This window comes from Pogona vitticeps, chromosome W (assembly GCF_051106095.1).
Source record: "Pogona vitticeps strain Pit_001003342236 chromosome W, PviZW2.1, whole genome shotgun sequence".
Lineage (NCBI taxonomy): Eukaryota > Metazoa > Chordata > Lepidosauria > Squamata > Agamidae > Pogona > Pogona vitticeps.
Window position 1 is genome coordinate 2,479,302 of NC_135798.1, and position 6,486 is coordinate 2,485,787.

Below are 6,486 nucleotides of genomic sequence, written 5' to 3' on the forward strand. Positions count from 1 at the left end.
ACCTTGCAAAAGTTTATCAATCATCCTTTGAAATGAAGCACCTGCATTTTTCAAACCAAATGGCATTCTGCGGAACCGGAAAGTTCCCACATGTGTGATGAAAGCGGTCTTATCTCGTGATTCTTCTGCCATATCTAATTGCCAATAAGCATTCTTTAGGTCAAGGATACTTATAAATTTAGCCTTAGCAAGGTGTTCAATCAAATCATCCATTCTAGGCAAAGGGTAAGGATCCGATTTGGTAACACTGTTCAACTTCCTATAATCAACACAAAATCTCACTTCTTGAATTTCACCTGTAGCAGTCTTTTTAGGGACTAGTACCACAGGTGAAGTCCAAGTAGGGCTGATTGCCTCTTCAATAACTCCTAGAGATAACATCTTTTGAATCTCTTGCTCAATTTGTTTAGCATGATTACCAATTGCTCTGTATGGGCTCGACCGTATAGGTTGCGCATCACTATCTGTAGTGATTTCATGACTGACTAAATTTGTGTAACCTGGTTTGTCTGAGAACACATCTTGATGTCGTTCTAGGACCTGGTACAACTGATCCTTCTGATCTTGATTACCTGTTAAGATAATATTATCAGACCAATCACCTGCATCTTGCAATTCTGACAACATATCAATTGGTTCATTGGAAGAATGGAAATACTCAGCATGATATTGAAAAACCATTGCAGACCTATCTTTGTAACGTTTCAGTCTATTGACATGATAAAGAACAGGTTTCTTTTTAGAATCCAGCATTTTAACAAGATAATTAACATCTCCAAATCTTTGAACAATTTCTCCTGGACCTTCCCAGACCACTTCTAACTTAGAAGGTCTGAGCGGGTTCAGTACTAACACCAAATCACCCACTGCAAATTCTCTGTGTCGGGATTTCTTGTCATGATAGTATTTCTGTTCAGCTTGAGCGTTCATCAAGTTGTCTCTAGCTAACTCTTGAACAGCTAAAAGTTTCTCTTGAAGTTGTCGGACGAATTCTGCAACTGGTGCTGAACTAGATTTGACCGCACCTTCCCATTCGGATTTCAGGATATCCAAAGGTCCTTGAAGATTTCTTCCAAATACCAACTCGCTCGGGGAAAATCCACCTAGTGAAGAATGAGCGGAACTTCTATAGGCAAATAAAGCAAAAGGCAAGAGTTCGTCCCAAATGTTCCCATACTCTTGGGTCATCGTCTTGATCATACGAAGTAAAGTCTGTTGACCTCTTTCCACCATTCCGTGTGATTGAGGATGATGAGAAGTACTGAAGCTAAGAGTGATACCACTTATTTCGCAGATTTTTTTCATGAGTTCACTAGTGAAAGCTCCTGCTTGATCGCAAATGATTTTGGATGGAACACCAATACGTGAGCATAAGTCCACGATGATTCTAGCTATGGTGGTAGCTGACAAGTTGCTGATTGCATAAGCTTCAATCCATCTGCTTGCAGAACAAATGAAAGTGATGATGTACTTCTTCTTGGTCTTAGTAGGGATGAATGGTCCTAATACATCCATTTGTAGATACTTGAACACTTGGTCGGGTATCTCCATAACTTGCACTTCAGCCTTGGTTTGGTCTGTTTGGTGTCCTACTCTTTGGCAAACATCACAGGAACCAACATATTCCTTTACGGCTTTGGAAAGACCAGGCCAGTAAAAATGTTGAGAAATTCTCTTGAGTGTCTTTCTCATACCTTGGTGTCCACTGGAAGGATGATCGTGTGCCATTTCAAGAATTCTCAGTCTATAATCTGAGGGCACTACTAACTGTCGCACGGGTTGAGCTGCCATAAAATCCTTGGGATAGTACTCACGGTATAACAGTCCATTTTCTCCCCATAGAAAGTATGCTGACTGTTGGACAGGCTGTTGAGCGTATTCGTTTGCACGGGTTCTTAAAGATGCTAAAGAGGGATCATTAATTTGCTTTTGTCTAAAGACCTCCGATCCTTTAGGAACGATTTCTTCTATTTCGGCCTCAATTGTAGTTGAGTCATCAGATTCGGTCTCAAAGAGCTGTTGCGGTGTAGACTCTTCTCCTTGAATATCATCAGGAGTAGGCTCTTCCTCTGGAATATCATCTGGAAATACTTGATCTTGTTCATATTCTGAATCTTGTTCCTCATCTGGCTCATAACTTTGATCTGGCTCCTCCTCTTCTAGTTCTAAGTCTAGTTCTTTTATTGGTTCAACTTCTCGCATCTTCTTGCTCTGGGATCGGGTAACTACTTGAATTACAGGTGGACCTTGGCTTTGTATTTCGTCCAACACAGCGAGATCATTTCCTAGAAGAAAGTCAGGTTTCCCCTCATGGGTCAAAATATGTTTTACTCCGGTCCAGGACTTGTATGTAATTTTCAGATACGCGACAGGAATATGTTTTAGCTCATCTCCTTCGCTTGCATAGGTTCTTATGGGGCATCTCAAGTTATACAAGACCAAAGCTGGATCAAGAAACTGACGGCTTATTGAAGAAAGTTCAGCTCCAGAATCTCTGAAAGCACATAAAGCTACATCTCCGGATGGTGTATGCAAAAAAACAGTCTCGGTGAACTTCCTTATAGTCCAGTTCCTTTGGTAATCTGGTATTATGGTGTCAGGATCTAAAATAGAGTATTTTTGTCCATCAGCAGTTTCTCCGATGTAGTCTGAGGTTACAGAATCCATTCGTAAGTTCAAAACACGAGGTACACCATAATTAATTTTGGCTTGAGCCCCATTAGCTTGAGTTGAGGTTCTAGTTGCTCTTCCACCCTCTTGACTATGTGAATGTCGAATGCTTGACTGGAAGGGTACTGATGATGTAGTACTGTGAATATGGTCTTGAACAGTTCCTATTGACTCTATACTTGTATAAGCCATCTTAGGAGCACTAGGTCTGCCTTTGGGTGGTACTGGAGCAGATGTTCTTCTCCCAGGCTCTTTCTCCTGTTTAACCGGCATGTTTAACTTAGGACAGTCTCTTCTCAAATGAGAACCACCACACTCGAAACATTTGAGAGGTGGTCTTGTCTGTCCCGGAGCTATACTCTTACGTGTATCTTCTATCCTTCGTCTGGGATCTTGCTCAAAAGACTCTCTAGTTTGAAATGAACTCTGTTTCCTGGGGAACGCTGGTGCAGTCTTCGGCCTAACCGTCGGGTCAGGTCGTTTGAAGGAAAGTAACTCATCGGTTCTTAAGGCCAATTCTTGCAGATCCTTGAACCTCTTCTGCATTAAGACACTTCTGATCTCTGCAGGTACTAAAGAAAGAAAATGTTCTTGGTACATCAGTGTTCTCATGTCTTGGAAAGTACTGGCGCCTACTGAGTCTAGCCATTGATCCCCAAGTTTTTCTAACCTATCAGCCATTGCAGAGTAGCACTCATTAGGTTGTTTTTTCAGTTTCCTGAAATTTTGTCTCAAAATTTCTGGAGTGTATCCAAATTTTCGTTTGATATATTCACGAAAAATCTCCCACTCGACGTCCTCATTAGGTACAGTTGCCACAATCTCAGCAAGAAGTCCACTACATTGTGTACGAATCAAAGGTATGTACCATTTCTGAGGGATCTTCAAATCTTGACAAACTTTCTCATACAAAGATAGGAATGATAAAACGTCCATACCCTCATGATAAAAAGGTAGGTTATTTCTGTTCACACTGGCAATCGATTTGTCATATTCCTCTTTTCGCTTCCTTTCCTTTTCCATTTGCTGGAGTTTTGCTTCTCTGTACTGTTTGGACAACCTTAACTCCAATTCTCTGATTCTCTTCTCTTGATTTTGGTTAGCAATAAAACTAGCAAACATCTTGGATAGTTTGTCAATTGGGTCTAATTCTTCATCCAGTTGGGATGCTGCTGCTGCTGCTGCTGCTGCTTCTTCATCATCTAACCTTACTTCTTCTCCTCTTTGGTCTTCAATAGCTTGATCTTCTTGAACTCCAGCCATCATCTCACTTAGTTGCAACCGTCTGCTTACTGGAGATAGATGAGCTGCACTTTCTGTATCAGCTTCGTAAGAATCTGAAATGTCATGCTGCAATAATGTCTGAAGACCACCAGGTGTCACTTCGACATCTCCTCGGAGCAATGTACCCCGTGGACCACGAGATGTCGCCCTTCTCCTTCTCTCTGATGCCAAAAAAGATGCAAAACTGTCCATGTGCTTTAAAAATGAAATTAGCACATAGGGAAAAAAAAATCACTGCAGAAATGCTTGTGAAGTTCAAGGAATTCACTCAGAGAAAAATGTACATTTAATAAGCCAATTTAACTTTAAAAACGTTCTTTCCTACCAAACTCCTGCATGGCTAATGTTTTTATCAAAGAAAACCCATTAGCTTTTCACTTACTCACACAGCTCTGCTTTAAGCAGACACTGCTTTTAATGCCATAAATCAAATATATAGTAGGCTAACGTCTTACTTTTACGATCGTTGCCTAGCTATAAATCTTCAAACTGTTGCCAGCAAAAATAGACAAAGCACGTGTTTCATCCCACCGCGGCCACCATATAACGACTCTTATTTACTTCATTCAGTTCCTAAGAAGCTGTAATAAAGTAATTAGAGAAGCACAAGTAGGGATTTGATAAACAAACAAAGCAATCCCCTCTCTCTACTGTCCGTCAGCCCAAATACAAACAGTTAGGAGCTTTACTCTTGTCTGCTTCAAAAAGCCCACTTGATTTTATGTAACACAACACAGACATATAAGATTTTAATTGGTTGGGCTGAATCATCCATTAATTAGGTAGCGTAAATTCAGTACTCAAAATGCATTCGGTTTGGTCAGGAAAGAACATAATTTTAAACTGTCAAATAGACAGAAGTATTTATTAAAGAATTAAATCAACATAACTCTAATATAATATAAATAGATATTTGTACAATTATTTTTACTCTAAGCAGTTTCCCTCCCCTTCATTGCATTTCTCTAGAAAAATACTTAAACACAATCTCTAAATAAAAAAAAAATTATTATCTCACGTCCTTGAATACAGCTGATAAAGCACAGAAGTTTTTTTTAGTTGTAGGGATATTTCAGCAACGACTATAAAATCAATCATGTAAATGTTTCTTCAGTCCATCATAAATCTCCATCTTGTCTTCTTCCTCTCAGCAGCAAAAAACGAACTCTCTCTTGCTGTTTTTTAAACTGTCTTTTTATCTAGGGAAACTCCCACTCCCTTTGGTCAGCTATATTTTTTTTTTCCCCAGTTACCAGATAAGCAATGTGCAGAAAAAACTAGGTGAAAGTTCTTGCTGCCTAACTTAATTCCTCACAGTGGCGTCCCCTCTGTGACGTATGAGGAGGCGGCCACAATAGAAATTGGTGCCAGCGTGTGGGATACGAGGTGTCCAGTTGTCCAGTTGTCCAGTAAAGCCTTGGCTAGAGTGACCAGAGCAAAAGGACTTCAGTTAGTGTCACCTGGAGTGGAAAGTGTGGGTAACTCTTTAGGATTTGACTCACGGGGAGCAAATCTAGTGGAGAGGCACTTAAGCTTCAGAGTGGATAACTGATTTATGAGCTCCGTAAGGTCAATTTTGTGAGGGAGATTAGCCCAAAAGCAGAGGCTGTGGCAAATTGGTCAGAGGGTCCTGAGTTAGGTGAACTCTGAGAGGACAGACCAAGCGCAGCAAAGCTGAGGGATCTCCATTTTGAACAGCTCTTGTGAGAGGGCAGAGCTGTGGTGAACATAAAAGCAGCCAAAGGCAGCAATATAAAATTTTCTGGATCCATTTCAATCGGGTTTCAGGCCAGGTTTTGGTACAGAGACTGCCTTGGTTGCCCTGTACGATGACCTTTGCCGGGAGAGAGAAAGGGGGAGTATGACCCTGTTGATACTCCTGGACCTCTCAGCGGCTTTCGACACCATCGACCATGGTGTCCTTCTGGATAGGTGTCCTTCTGGATAGGCTGGCTGGGTTGGGAGTTGGGGGCATCATTTTACGGTGGTTCCGCTCCTTTCTGGCTGACCGTGTCCAGAGGGTGGTGCTGGGGGACAGTTGCTCTGCCCCATGGCAGTTATGTCATGGGGTTCCTCAGGGCTCAATACTGTCCCCCATGCTGTTCAACATCTACATGAAACCACTGGGAGAGGTCATCAGGAGGTTTGGGCTGAGGAGTCAGCAATATGCTGACGATACTCAGCTCTACCTCTCGTTTTCCACCAATCCAGGTGAGGCGGTTTCTGTGCTGAACTCGTGTCTGGACCTGATAATGAACTGGATGAGGGTTAATAAATTGAAACTCAATCCAGACAAGACGGAAGTGCTGTTAGTGGGTGCTTCACCGGACAGGCTGGAGGGCCATTTCCCCACCCTGAATGGGGTTACACTCCCCCTAAGGGACAGGGTCCACAGCTTGGGGGTGCTCCTGGACCCCAGTCTAACACTGGAAGCCCAGGTGGACTCGGTGGCCAGGGGCGCCTTCCTTCAGCTGCGGAAATTATACCAGCTACGGCCCTACCTGTACGAGCGGAGTCTCATGACAGTCACAC

General features: G+C 42.2%; 2 protein-coding genes across 2 annotated transcripts in view; both read right to left on the reverse strand.

Annotated features, from left to right (window-relative positions):
* The window catches only part of LOC144584981 (uncharacterized), a 464,602-nt gene that overhangs the window by 445,287 nt on the left and 12,829 nt on the right, over positions 1–6,486 (reverse strand).
* LOC144584976 (uncharacterized) overlaps positions 1–6,486 on the reverse strand; it is a 178,045-nt gene that overhangs the window by 158,761 nt on the left and 12,798 nt on the right. The gene's annotated exons all lie outside the window — the stretch shown is intronic.